Raw genomic sequence first — 15,364 nt, forward strand, 5'->3', positions numbered from 1 at the left:
GCATACAGCCATCACCCACTCAGCAAAAACAAACAAAACTTCTTGCCAAAGTTCAATAAGTTCATGTTACTTTCAGAATCAGAAAATTCTGAAATACTCATAGCAACTCCATAGAGAGAAAGTTTTCTCTAGGCAGCTCCAGTATTAATGAAAATGTGTAATCTGCAAAATCAAGTCCTACTAGTTAAAATTAACCTTAAGGCCAGAAATTCCTGAACCTAAAAAAATATGCATATCAGGTACAAATTTGTCTGATAATTTGAATTATCTGTGCAGCAGCTCCCCTTGGTGACAGCAGAGATTGAAGAACTGTTTGTATTAGCACTAGCCTTATATAACATGGATCAATAACCAGATGAAACAGCTAATTCTGGACCCAGAGAAAATAGTGGCATGAGCAAACATAAGAATTAGGTGGTTTGGAACTCATTCCTGCTTAGTTTTTTTTAGTAGTAGCATAATTATCTTCCTGAGTCTCTAGTGTCCTAAGAGGCTTAAATTATTAATCTAGACCTTTCTCCTTTTTTAATACGTGAATTCAATGCTATAAATTTCCCTCTTAGCATTGCTTTCACTGCATCCCACAAATTTTGTTAAGTTGAATTTTCATTTAGTTCAAAATAGTTAAAACATTTTTTGAGATTTATTCGTTGATCAATGTGTTATATAGAAGTGCATTGTTAAACAGCCAAATGTTTTAGGATTTCCACCTATCTTTCTGTTATTGATTTTCTAGTTTAATTCCACTGTGGTTTGAGAGCATACTTTGTATGATTCTTATTCCTCTAAATTTGTTGATGTGCTTTTTTTTTTTTTTTTTGAGAGAGCACAAGCCAGAAGGCAAGTGGGGGAGGGGTGGGGACAAGGGAGAAAATCTTAAGCAGATTCCAGGCCCAGTGCAGATATCACGACTGTGACATCATGATCTGAGCCGAAATCAAGAGTCAGGCGCTTAACTGCCACCCAGGCACTCACCCCTGATGTGCGTTTTATGGTCTAGAATGTAGTCTATCTTGGTGAACGTCTGTGTAGGCTTGAGAAGACTGTGTATTCTGTTGTGGGATGAAGTATTCTATAAATGTCAATTAGCTCCAGTTGATTAATGGTTTTGCTCAGTTCAACTATATCCTTCCTGATTTTCTGCCTATTGGACATGCCACTTACTCATGGAGGGGTGTTCAAATCTCCAACTATAATAGTGGATTCATCTATTTCTCCTTCCAGTTCTATCAGTGTTGTTAGGCACATACACATTCAGGATTAGTATGCTTTCTTGGAGAATCGATGCCTTTATTATGAATACTTTTCCTTGGTATTGATATTGCCATGATAATTTTCCATGTTCTGAAGTCAGCTTTATTTGAAATTAATACAGCTACTCCAGCTTTCTTCTGATTAGTGTTCCTATGGTATATCTTTCTCCATCTCTCTACTTTTAATCTGTATGTGTCTTTACACATAAAGTGGGCTTCCTATGGGGGCACCTGGGTGGCTCAGTTGGTTGAGCATCTGACTTCGGCTCAGGTCATGATCTCACAGTTTGTGGGTTTGAGCCCCGCATCAGGCTTTGTGCTTACAGCTCAGAGCCTGGAGCCTGCTTCAGATTCTGTGTCTCCTTCTCTCTCTGCCCCTCCCCCGCTCATGCTTTGTCTCACTCTGTTTCTCAAAAATAAATAAATGTAAAAAAAAAAAAAGTTTTTAAAAAAATAAAGTGGGCTTCCTATGGACAACATATGGTTTTTGTCCACCTTTTCAGTTTCTGTCTTATTTTATTTTATTTTTTAAAGTTTATGCATTTATTTTGAGAGAGAGTGTGTGTGTACATGCACACACAGAGAGAGGGGCAAAGAGAGAGTGAGAGAGAGAATCCCAAGCATGCTCTGGGCTGTCAGCATAGAGCCCGACAAGGGGCTCTATCTTATGAATTGAATCATGAGATCATGATCAGAGCTGAAATCAAGAGTCAGGCGCTTAACTGACTGAGCCTGAGCCACTCAGGTACCTCTTGGTCTCCATCTTTTAACTGGTATATTTTCATTCACATTTGAAATGATTATTTATATAATTGGATTAACAGCTACCATAGTCGTAACTGTTTTCTATTCATTGCAATTGTTCTTTGTTTCTTGTGTTCCCCTCTTTTTCTGCCCTCTCTATTTTTTTTTTAATTTTTTTCAACGTTTATTTATTTTTTTTTGGGACAGAGAGACAGAGCATGAACGGGGGAGGGGCAGAGAGAGAGGGAGACACAGAATCGGAAACAGGCTCCAGGCTCCGAGCCATCAGCCCAGAGCCTGACGCGGGGCTCGAACTCACGGACCGCGAGATCGTGACCTGGCTGAAGTCGGACGCTTAACCGACTGCGCCACCCAGGCGCCCCTGCCCTCTCTATTTTTAACTGGGCATTTTATACTGTTCCATTTTCTCTTGGCACATTAACTATACCATTTTAAAATAATAAAAAAAGTTTCCCTGAAGTTTGCAATAAACATTTACAAATAATCCAAGTCTATTTTATTTATTATTTTAAATTTTTTTAAGTTTATTTATTTTTGAAGGAGAGAGAGAAACAGTGTGAGTGGGGAAGGGGAAGAAAGAGAAGAGAGGGAGACACAGAATCTGAAGCAGGTTCCAGGCTCTGAGCTGTCAGCACAGAGCCCAATGCGGGGCTCGAATCCATGAACTGGGAGATCATGACCTGAGCCAAAGTCGGATGCTTAACTGACTGAGCCACTCAGGCACCCCTAAGTCTTATTTGAAAATAACATTGTGTTGCTCAACTGGCAGGATGGGTGCCTTATCACAGGGTATTCTCAGTTCTGCCTTCCTGTCTCACAATTTGCTATCATTCATTTCACTCATTCATAAGCTATAGTCACCCAGTACATTATTGCTATTGTTATTTTTTTAAACAAACAGCTGTCAGATTAAGAATAACAACAATATAAGCTTTCATTTTACCTTTATTAGTTTCTTGCCTAACATCCTTCTCTGTCTCTCTCTTTTTTTCATGTAGATTCGAATTTCTGGCCTCTATAGTTTTCCTTTTCTGTGGAGAACTTCTAACATTTTTTTCAAGGGCCCATCCACTGGTGACAAATTCCCTCACTTCTTTTTGTCTGAAAAAGGATTTATTTCTCCTTCATTTTTGAAGACAATTGTTACAGAATACAATTTGGTGGTTCTTACATTTCAATACATTACTTATTTCATTCCATTCTCTTCTTGTTTACATGGTTTCTAAGGAGAAGTCTTATGTGATTCTTATCTTTGTTTCCTCTGTAATTAAGGTGTTCCCCCCTCCCCCACTTTGGCTTTCTTCAGGATTCTTCTCTTCTAAAGACAAATATCAGATCTTTCTAAACAAAAATAATAAATGTTATATGATCAAGAAAGACAAAGCAAAATGAATGCCACAAACAATGATAAAGTTAAAGGGCAAACTAAAAAAACACTTGGAATGGTGGAAAAAAAGGTTAATAGTCTTAATAAATGAAAAGCTTACTTACAAGATAAAGCTTAATGTTATGAAAGAAAACTAGGCAAAGAACATGAAAAGGAAACCCACAAAAGAAGAAATTAAAATGGACAATAAACATATATAACAAAAAAAATCTTTGGTACCCGCAAATGAAATTAATTTAAGAAGGAGAAATATATATGTACATATATATATACACACACATATATGTATATGTATATATGTACGTATATGTACATACATATACATATATATATTTCAGTTTATTTATTTTGAGAGAGAGAGAGCACACGAGTGGGGTAGCGACAGAGAGAGAAGGAGAGAGAATTCAAAGCATGCTCCATGCCATCTGTGCAGAGCTTGCAGTGGGGCTCGAACTTATAAACCATGAGATCATGACCTGAGCTGAGATCACTAGTTGGACGCTTAACTGACTGAACCACCCAGGCACCCAGGAGATATATTTTTTAACCTCTCAGATTAACAAAGATTTGAAAATGTTTGCTGCATATGAGAAAGCACACTATCATAATCAGCTGATGGTATGTATATGGTTCCAATTCTGGAAGGCAATTTGGCAAAATTTAGAAAATTCATTCAAAACATCCACTTCTTTTGATTCAGCAATTTCACTTCTAGGAATCTATTGTGAGGAACTAATTGGACAAATAGACAAAGATGTACGTATAGAGTTGTTTATTATGGTAGTGCTTATAACAGTGAAGAATTGGCAACACCTTTAATATACAAAAAGAGTTTGTTTTTTTAAGTTGATTTTAAAAAATAAAAAATGAGAGAAGAGAGATAAGAGATAAGGGAGAAAAAAACCAGTTTGAAATAGGCAAACAGGTCCTTATCATCATAAAGACTTGCCTTCCTAAGTGGCAATCCTTCATAGAGAATGGAAAGAGCAGAATGCAATGTGACATCCTATACGTATGACACCCTCTCATCTCTGAAGACCAAGAAGTTTGCACCCCCTGACAAGATGGAGCTTACCTCCTTGGCTCCACAAACACATATCACCCCATTATTCCCTTTGAAGGCTGGAGATGTAGCTCCTTCACTCAAAACTATCCCGTTGAGACAGTAGGAGAGTGTCTCCAGATTTATCAGTCTTATACTGGGAAAATTGGCAACTGCACAGTGTTACTTCTCTGGGCCAGGAGGTGTGGAAGGGAAATCAGAATATGGTAGATACTCAATACGTCCTTGGATGCAGCCAAGGCAGCCAGGATACGATGTCAGCATGCCCAGTCCATCCTGTTCCCCATTGAGTGAAACGAACTACCTACAAATGCAGGGCCTGGAGTTTTCCCATATAACTTCCCATTTTGTACCAATTCTGCTACGTTCTCAAATCCTCCCACATTCCTTTGGCTCCAGACCTAGGCTCCTGGTCTCATATTAGGTGCCCTGTCTATGGAGACCCTTTCTAGGAAAGTCACTCCAGCCTGACTGGACTACTTGGTCTCCTGGCATTCTCTCCCTATCGTTAACCAGGGAAACTAGAATATGCCACCTCCATGCTGCTCCCCAATCTTGGTGGGCCCATACACCCCACACCAATCTCTCCTCCACCTCAGGGAAGAGGGATCAGAAACAAAGGGATATATTTATTAGATCAAAGAGTGTTAAAAGTTAGAAGGAATGATTTTTGTCTTAGCTAAACTGACCTCATTTAAAGCAAAATGACTTGCTCATGGTCACACAGTTAATTCCAATGTAACATGACACCTACCTACCAAGTTGGGTCTTTTTGCTTTATTTTATTTAAAACAAAATTTTATTGGGGCACCTGGGTGGATCAGTCAGTTAAGTGACTGACTTTGGCTCAGGTCATGATCTCACAGTTCGTGGGTTCAAGCCCTGCATTGGGTTCTGCACTGACAGCTTGGAGCCTGGAGTCTGCAGCCTGCTTTGGATTCTCTGCCTCCCTTTCTCTGCCCCTCCCCCGCTCTCTCTCTCTCAAAAAATAAACATTAAAAAAAAAACCCAGAAAACAAAAAACCCACAAAATTTTTTGTTTTATTTTTTTCCCTGTTCCTAAGATTCCTAAGATCTCTAAGTGCACCTATGTGTGATTCAGCCTACATGGAAATAGACCCCAGGTCTTGTCCATGTCTTTGATCCTCCTATAAGGAGGAGGGAAATGTGCCATATCTTTTTTAAAGTTCTGTGCTACATGATTGTTTGACCCTCCTTCTAGGAAGAATGAAGCAGGCCTGGTGGGGTCCCAGCCTGGTACTTGATGCCCAGGGTGGGCAGGAGCAGACAGAGGCAGAATGAAAGAACCGAAACATTCCTGAAAAAATGCTCGGGGTCCAGCCAGCAGAACCCGCATCTCTTTGTGAAGGGGAGGCAGAACACAAGAATCAAGGGCAAAGTAAATACAGAAACAGTCTTGGGATTTGGGGGCTGGGGGTGTGTAGAGGAGGGATTTGAAAGATGTAAAAGGGGAATTGAGAGGAATTAAGGTGTCATTGGTGAAAGGGTGAATGAAGCCAGAGGACAAACTCCTTCATGGATGCTGAATGAAGGTGTGGGGTAAGTTAACTTAATTAAAAGTTACAAAGGGGGAGATGTGGAAAACTACCTAGTTAAGAACCTTCCATCTGCAGTCAGAGAACACAGTAAGACCTGACAACCAAACTGAATGTCTCACAGAGTCCAACTTTGCAGACAGCTATTTAAAGACTTTATAGTCCGTGAAAAAATTCTCCAGACTTCTTCCCATACTGTCCCAGCCACATTGCCCTAGAGAGGTGTAGGCACAAGTTCTCCCATATTCTCTAAGGGCTTGTACATCTCACCATACTTTCTGACTCAACCATGGAAAATCTATAATTATTTTTCCTGAAAACAGATTCCCGAAGTGTCTGTACCACCAGTGTTAAAGTAACTCTACTCAAACCCTTCCAGTCAGCCTTGACTTTCTCCCATCCATTCATTCAACAAATATTATTGAGTGCTTACTACATCATGTACACTGTGTGAGGTTCTGGGATATCCAATAGTCAACAAAACAAACTGATATTTGCCGCATGGGACATAGAGTCAAGCACTCAACAAACTGCATTGAATCTGTCTTTGTAATGATGGGGTCATATTAATTCTTTTCCTCTACCACCATTCCAGTTCAGTATTCCAACACCCTGAACTTTTCCAGTAGCCTCCTGTCTCTTTATTTGCATTATTTCCTGCACTCTGATCTATTTATTCTCTACCCATTCCTAAAGGTGATAGAGCATCTGTAACACATGAGATTTATAAATATAAATTCCTGGATCACAGCCCAGACCTACAGAATAAGAAGGGTGGTAAGCTCCCAATAATCTATACCATTTTTTATTTATTTTTTAATTTTTGAACATTTTTACTTATTTTTGAGAGACAGAGATAGACAGAGAGTGAGCAGGGGAGAGGCAGAGAGAGAGGGAGACACAGAATCTGAAGCAGGCTCCAGGCTCTGAGCTATCAGCACAGATCCTGACGTGGGGCTCAAACTCACAAACCATGAGATCGTGACCTGAGCCGAAGTCTGACGCTTAACTGACTGAGCCACCCAGGCGCCCCAAATCTATATCATTTTTAAAGCTAACTCTAGGATTCTGATGCACACCTGGGTTTGGGAACCACTGCTTCATATCACTATCAAATGCAATTCCGCTTGCTCCAAATTCTTGAAGAAGTTTTCTTTGTCTACAGAATAAACTAACATATTAGCTTGGCATGTAGTATTCCAGCCCGTCTATTCCAACTTTCTTTTGTTAAAATTCTAGTCCACCTTTAACTATATAACCTTGAGAAAATCACTTAAATTGGAAGGTACAAAATCAAAGGACACAGTCTTTATTAGTTGTCCATGCTACGTAAACTCTTCAGCAACTAGTTTTGTAAAAAATTTGAAGTAATACTGTATTTATGTTCTTTGCCAATTACCATTGTGGTGATGAGTTTCATCCCCATTCTCTGCTCTTTTCCTCTCCTATTTCCATTCCTTTCTGCTTCGTGGTTCTCTTCCTGATTTTTTTCTCATTTAAATAGTCATACACTTGCTAAAGCAAACTAGTTCATTCTTACATTGTTAATCATAGAGTAATACATGTTTGTTGTAAAACATTTTAATTACATGGAGGAAAAATACAATAAAAAGTAAAAGTGCCCTCTCCCTTCCACTCTAAGCCCACTCTTGAGAGGTCACCTCTATTAACAGTTTGGCGATACAAAGCTCTCCAACTTTTCTCATATTCCCACTTTCCATAGGGATTTTGCACCCGCTGTCTGTATTTTTACACTCCCAAACAGCTCTGTCTCTGTATTGGCTCAGATAAGGTTTTCTCCCTGACTTCAGCACCCATCCATGTCTTGCAAGCCACCTGAGGACACCGAAGACAATTACTCGCTTCCCACTACCTTCTTTCTGACTGCAAGAAAGAGACTGACTATAATGCACTATTGTTTTCCTGACTTCCTCTCAAAAAGTTTCTTCTCAAAAACTCTTCTTTCTACTATCACCTATTTTGGGGCCTCCTGTTGTGTGTAGGACCGTGCCTTTCTGCAGTGCATTTTACCAACTGGGAGAGGTGACTGACTACATGAGATGATTTTCCAAGTCCTAGAAGGATTTCCCATCACTCTTCCTCCTAAATATATTTTCCACTACAAGATGAAGTTTGGAATCCCTCCAATTTTTTTAGTAGCAGCTTTTATTGAGATATAATTTATACGCCATGTATTTAAAGTGTACAGTTTGATGGTTTTTAGTATATTTACAAACTCGTGCAACCATGACTATAATAAATTTTAGAACACTTTCATCACCCCAAAAAGAAACCCACACCCATTAGAAGCCACTCCATATTCCCCCATACCTTCCCAGTCCTAGGTAACCACTGACTAACTATCTCTCTTTATGGATTTGCCTATTCTGGATATTTCACATAAATGTGAAATCATACAGTATGTGTGGGGGTTTTTGTTACCGGCTTCTTTCAGTTAGCAATGTTTTCAAGTTTCATTCATATTGTAGCATGTACATATATTAGTACTTCATTCTCTTTTATTGCTGGATGATATTCCATTGTATAGCTAGATCACATTTTGTTTATCCATTCATCAGCTGATGGGTTTTGTCCACTTTTCACCTATTATGAATAATGCTGCTGTGAATACTCACGCACAAGTTTTTACATGGACATGTTTTCATTTCTTTTGGTATACATGCCAAGGAGTGGGATTGCTGGGTCATATGATAAATTCTATGCTTAACATCTTGAGGAACTGCCAAACTGTTTTCTAACATGGTTACCCCATTTGACAGCCCCACTGGTGTACAGTGTATGAGGGTTCAGATTCTCCACATCTTTACCAATACTTGTTATCTTCCATTTTTTTTAATAGCCATCCCGGTGGGTGTGGAGTAATATCTCATTGTGGTTCTGATTTGCATTTCCCTAATGACTAAGGATGCTGAGCATCTCTTCATATGCTTATTGGCGACTTTAATATATTTCTCAGAGAAATGTCTATTCATCTTCCTTGCCCATTTTAATAGTTTCTTTTTTTAAGTTTATTTGTTTATTTTGAAAGAGAGGGGTGGGGAGGGGCAGTGAGAGAATCCCAAGCAGGCTCTGTGCTGTCAGTATGGAGCCTGACATAGAACCTGATACCATAAACCGTGAAATCAGGACCTGAGCCGGAACCAAGAGTTGGACACTCAACTGACTGCGTGACCAGGCCCCCAGGGTTACTTGTTTTTTATTATCAAGTTATAGAAGTTCTTTATGTATTCTAGATTCAAGTCATTTATCAGTATATGATTTGCAAAATTTTCTTCCATTCTGTCAGTTGTCTTTTTACTTCCTCAAGGGTGACCTCTGAGGTGCACAATTTTTCAGTTTTGATATCCAATTTATCTATTTTTTCCTCTTGTTCCTTATGCTTTTGGTGTCATAATCAAGAAACCATTGACAAATCCAAGGTCAAGAAGATTTACACCTATTCTTCTAAGAGTTGTATGATTTAGCTCTTACATTTAGGTCTTTGATTCATTTGGGATTAATTTTTGTATATGGGATGAGATAAGGGTCCAGCATCATTCCTTTGCATGTGTCAATCCAGCTGTCTCAGTACCATTTGTTGAAGATACTTTTTTCCCCCATTGAATTGTCTTGGTACCCCTCTACCAATTTAAAAAGACAGAATACAATAAAGTTCTGTTTTTTGTTTGTTTATTTGTTGTTTTTTTTTTTTTTGAGAAGAGAGAAAGAGAGAGAGAGTGTGAGTGCACAAGCTGGGGAGGGGCAGAGAGAGAGGGAGAGAGAGAATCCCAAACAGGATCCACACGGTCAGTGCAGAGCCCATCACAGGGTTCAATCCAACTAACTATAAGATCATTACCTAAGCTAAGATCAAGAGTTGGATGCTTAATTGACTGAACCACCGAGGCACTCTTAAAATTCTGTTTTCAGAGTTGGAAGCCACCTTATAAATGTGCACTGGTCAGGTTTTTAAGTTGCAGACAGGAAAATGCATTTTAACTATCTTAGTTGGGAAGACATTTATTAAATCATCATTGGAAGGAAAAGAAGCAGAGGCTCTAGATCAGAGGTTCTCAAACTTGGCTACACATTGGAATCATCTGGGAGTTAATGGTCGTATTATACCCCATTCCATAAATCAGGCTGTCTGGGGGTAGAATCCAGGCATCGGTATTTTTTTTTTTTAATTTTTTTTTTTAAACGTTTATTTACTTTTGAGACAGAGAGAGACAGAGCATGAACGGGGGAGGGTCAGAGAGAGAGGGAGACACAGAATCCGAAACAGGCCCCAGGCTCTGAGCTGTCAGCACAGAGCCCGATGCGGGGCTCGAACTCACAGACCGCGAGATCATGACCTGAGCCGATGTCGGACGCTTAGCCGACTGAGCCACCCAGGCGCCCCCAGTCATCAGTATTTTTAAAAAATTTTTTTAATTTTATTTTTTTAGATTTACATCCAAATTAGTTAGCATATAGTGCAACAATGATTTCAGGAGTAGATTCCTTAATGCCCCTTACCCATTTAGCCCATCCCCCCTCCCACAACCTCTCCAGTAACTCTCTGTTTGTTCTCCATATTTAAGAGTCTGTTATGTTTTGTCCCCCTCTCTGCTTTTATATTATATTTGCTTCCCTTCCCTTACATTCATCTGTTTTGTCTCTGTCTGACTAATTTTGCTTAGCATAATACCCTCTAGTTCCATCCACGTAGTTGCAAATGGCAAGATTTCATTCTTTTTGATTGCCGAGTAATACTCCATTGTATATATATACCACATCTTCTTTATCCATTCATCCATCGATGGACATTTGGGCTCCTTCCATACTTTGGCTATTGTCGATAGTGCAGCTATAAACATTGGGGTGCATATGTCCCTTCAAAACAGTACACCTGTATCCCTTGGATAAATACCTAGTAGTGCAATTGCTGGATTGTAGGGTAGTTCTATTTTTAATATGTTGAGGAACCTCCATAGTGTTTTCCAGAGTGGCTGCACCAGCTTGCATTCCCACCAGCAATGCAAAAGAGATCCTCTTTATCCACATCCTTGCCAATATCTGTTGTTGCCTGAGTTGTTAATGTTAGCCATTCTGACAGGTGGAGTCTAGACTAGTTAGGAATATGGACTTTCCTGATTCTCTATGATAATGCTTGTCCATCCTTGGGAGAGCTGTATAGTTCGAAAAGTCATTTTCAATATTGGAAGACATTAAAAATTTTTTTTAATGTTTATTTATTTTTGAGAGGGGTGGGGAGGGCCAGAGAGAGAGAAGGAGACACAAAATCCAAAGCAGGCTCCAGGTTCCGAGCTGTCAGCACAGAGCCCAACACAGAGCTCAAACCCATGAACCGCGAGATCATGACCTGAGCTGAAGTGAAACGCTCAACCAACTGTGCCACTCAGGTGCCCCTGGAAGACATTTTTAACATCTGAAGGCAAATAAAAACAATCTGTTATTATTTTCATACTGAAAACAACTATAAGTAAAGCTAGTAAAATTTCCCAGGCTAGTGGGGGTATGCAGAAAGTAATGATTTCTAGGTTGAGTATGTGTAGAGGCTGTCAGGATCCCTGCAGAGAATGTGTAGGAGATTTTTACATTTATCTAAATACGGTATGTGTTCAAAAATCAACGTGTTGTTCCTTTTTGGGCATGAGAAGGTGTGAATTCAAAGCAAAGCAAGAGGGGAGCCCTCTGATGGCCACATACTCCAACAGCTGCCCCTTGTGCCTAGCAAATGAAATTCTTCCAAAAGATTATATACAGTTTTAAAGTATTTTCTAGAGTCTTCAATGTACAACTTTTAAACATTACTGGAGCCACCTCGCTATAACCCAGGTAACCATTGCTGCTTATTTAATGTGCTGTATATTCACCATGTCCTGGGTCAAGTCTACATCAAATCACACCTTCCCGGAAAGCACATCGCTTTTTATCAACAGCTTGATTCATGACCCGCAAAAATCTATAGCCCTCCGTGACCCTTCTAAAAAGCCTGCTTTGACACTGTGTCCTCTTTAGAGGGAATAAAGCATCCTCATTTCTTCTATCAGTGCATTGGCTAGAAGCACTACCTGGATAAGTAGTTTATTTGAGAGAGACTTGCATTCAGGGGGAGAGGCCCCATAGATGGAGAGCTGATCTCACGATGCAACAGAGAGCAATATGTAACAGCCTGTTCTCTGCAAATTGTGTTCTTTGCACACAATCACGGAGGCAGCTTAGGCTGGCAGACAGCATGCTCTGAGCCTTACTGGTTCTCATAACCTCTCTCCATATGTTTTCATAACCTCATGACTGTTATGTCATGGGGGTTGTTGCTGGTAGGGAGGGAAAATTGGCCAGGAGAATAAATCAGGTATTTAATTTGCTGGGAAAAAAACCCCTAGCAATCTGATAGGTCCTTGCCAACACCTATTAAAATGAATCTTTTTTTTTAATTCTTTTTTTTAATGTTTATTTATTTTTGACAGAGAGAGAGAGAGAGAGAGAGAGAGAGACAGAGCATGAGTGGGGGAGGGGCAGAGAGAGAGGGAGACACAGAATCCGAAGCAAGCTCCAGCTCTGAGCCATCAGCACAGAGCCTGATGCGGGGCTTGAGCCCACAGATCGCGAGATCATGACCTGAGCTGAAGTCGGATGCTCAACCGACTGAGCCACCCAGGTGCCCCAAAATGAATCTTTTAAGAAAGAAAAAGGAAGGTATCTATGGTGTGGTGTTTCCTCTGTGTTTGTAAGTGAGGCAGCTAGCAGGAAATCATAATTGAAAGGAATCCAAATAAAACAGAATCTCCTCTATCACTCATGGCTGCTTAGCAAAGCTCACTTTATACCCCCCAAATGAAGTGTTAATTGCAGAATTGGGGTGCAGGAAAGCTTTATTTTATACAGCTAAAACAGGAGCGGTGATGAATTAGCTTTTAGCTGCCTGTGATTTTAATTTGAATGAGAACCTCCTGAAGATGGGAGCCTGGCACCAAAGTGGTATGCTGGTTTACCACAGCAGTAGGACAAAGAAAGGGAGAAGCTGGTGCAGCCTGCAGACTGTTACTCTGAGAGCTAGGAGGTTCAGGTGATTTGTGACAGATTCTGTTCCTTCAGAAATGGAGGAAGGAAGCAACTACCTCTGGATAAACTCACAATGGTGTTCTAGCACCTCTCAGGGTATGGAAATGCAAACGTAGCATTATAAGAGACCCTGTGAAATGTCAAGAAGGATTGATCGGCAAAGACTGAAATGAATGCTAACGCTCACATTGGGACGTTGGGACGGATGTAGTGACACAGGCATTTTCATATAGTGCTAAAGGAGTGTCAGTTGCTAGTCTTTTGGGAGGGCACTTAAGCAGCTTTATGAAAACTTTAAATGTCCATTCCTTTAGACCCAGAAGTTCCACTTCTAGGATTTTCTTGAACAATTAAATAAAGGTGTGTATATAAGGATGCTTTCCCCCAGAATTTTTATGGTAGGAAACTACCTAAGTAGAGAATATTTAAGTAAATTATAGTGCATTCATATAAAGGCATACTGTATAACCATTACAAATGATACCTGAAAAGGCATACAGAAACCTGTTAGAAGAGGTCTCCTATGGATGGCAAAATTTTAGGATTTTTTTTAATAAAAGGAAAGGAAATTCAGGAAGAACTCCTTACCCTTTATTAATTGCAAAAATAAAGCTGCTTTCCTTCAATATTAGGGCCCCACCTATAAGGCACCTATGACCAGGGATACAGAAATATATTTCTTGCACATTTTCCATTCGAAAGAGAAACACGGAGTAACTCTCAACCCTTGAAATCAAGAGGCAATTAGAGAGGTCTGCTTAGGAAAACTTTCTAGATATTTTGTGTTTAACAGAGATGCAGAGTTCTTTGCTAGATGTAGATGTACTAAGGTTATTCAAAGAATAAATGTTCATATAGTAAATGAATGCATGAATGAAGTGAATGCTTTGTAGAGATAGACTGAACGAGAGAAATCATCCAAACTCTCATTCCATAAATGAGGTGCTCAGAGTCAGCAACTAGAGACTTACATGCTTAGAGTCAGGTGCATACAACTAGTAATTGGTAGAGCTAGGACTAGAACCCAGGGCTCCTGATCAGGGCAGTCTACACTGCAAAGGTCCATCGTGACTTCACAAAATCAAGAGCGATCTGTGATTTCTTAGGTTCCTTCCATCTCCAGGAAGAAACGGTCCCCTAGTTGTGTAAGGGCTACTTAGATACGATCACTATTAGCAGGGCACAGTTTGAGGCTGTGATTTAACTTGGAGCTGCTAATAACCACAATATTTTATGCATGGTTGGTGCCCAGTAAATATTCGGCCACTGATAATGGGCATGAAGATGCACTTTCCCCTGCCCTGGGAGGGATACCTGAGGGTCCCCACCCCATGTTTATAGCTGAGGAAGCACAGTTTTCTCTCTCCTTCTGAAAGACCTGCCCCCTGTGAAGTTATGGAGCATATGGTTTTAGGCTCGTTTGGTGTTCTCTTCTAGTATTCCTCTTCTCCATCTCCCTATCTCCCTCTCTTCTCACATTTGCTAAAAACCTCTCAGGCACCTATCCCATGTCCATCTTGAAGGGCCATAAATGGCATTAAATAAATCTATGGTTTCTTAACCAAATTGGATAGTGTTTAATTTTGGATAATTTCAAATACACACAAAAGTAGCAATAATGCCCATGTCTCCATTACTTAGCCTTAACAATTATCAAAATTTTACTAATCTTATTTCAGCTATTCTCCCTCTCAACGGTTTTGTTTTTTGTTTTTTGGTTTTTTTTTTGGAGTATTTTAAAGCACATCCCAGATATATTATTTCATTCACAAATACTTTAGAATGAATCTCTGAGGAATGAATTTTTAAAAACACAATCACTATGGCATTAGTTTACAAAAAATTACCAATAATCCCTTAATATCATCTGTCATTTAATTCATGCTCAAGTTTCCCCAACTGCATATATATATATATATATATATATATATACTTTATATAGTTTATTTACTTGAGAAAGAGAGAGAGAGCGGAGGAGGGACAGAGAGAGAGAGAGAGAGAGAGCAAGAGAATCCCAAGCAGGCTCTATGCTCAGCGCAGAACTTGACATGGGGCTCAATCTCACAAACCATGAGATCATGACCTGAGCCGAAATCAAGAGTTGGCAGCTTAACTGACTGAGCCACCCAGGTGCCCCCCAAAATATATTTCTATGATTGCTTTGATTGACTCAGAATCAAAACAAGGACTACACGTTTGATTTGGTTGGTATATTTCTGTTCTTTAAAAAAAAATCTCTATCATCTATCTATCCTTGTTGATGTAAAAT

The sequence above is a fragment of the Lynx rufus genome, unplaced genomic scaffold (assembly GCF_022079265.1).
Source record: "Lynx rufus isolate CCGP_SWC_20201006 ecotype Redwood Valley unplaced genomic scaffold, mLynRuf1.p SCAF_8, whole genome shotgun sequence".
Taxonomy (NCBI): domain Eukaryota; kingdom Metazoa; phylum Chordata; class Mammalia; order Carnivora; family Felidae; genus Lynx; species Lynx rufus.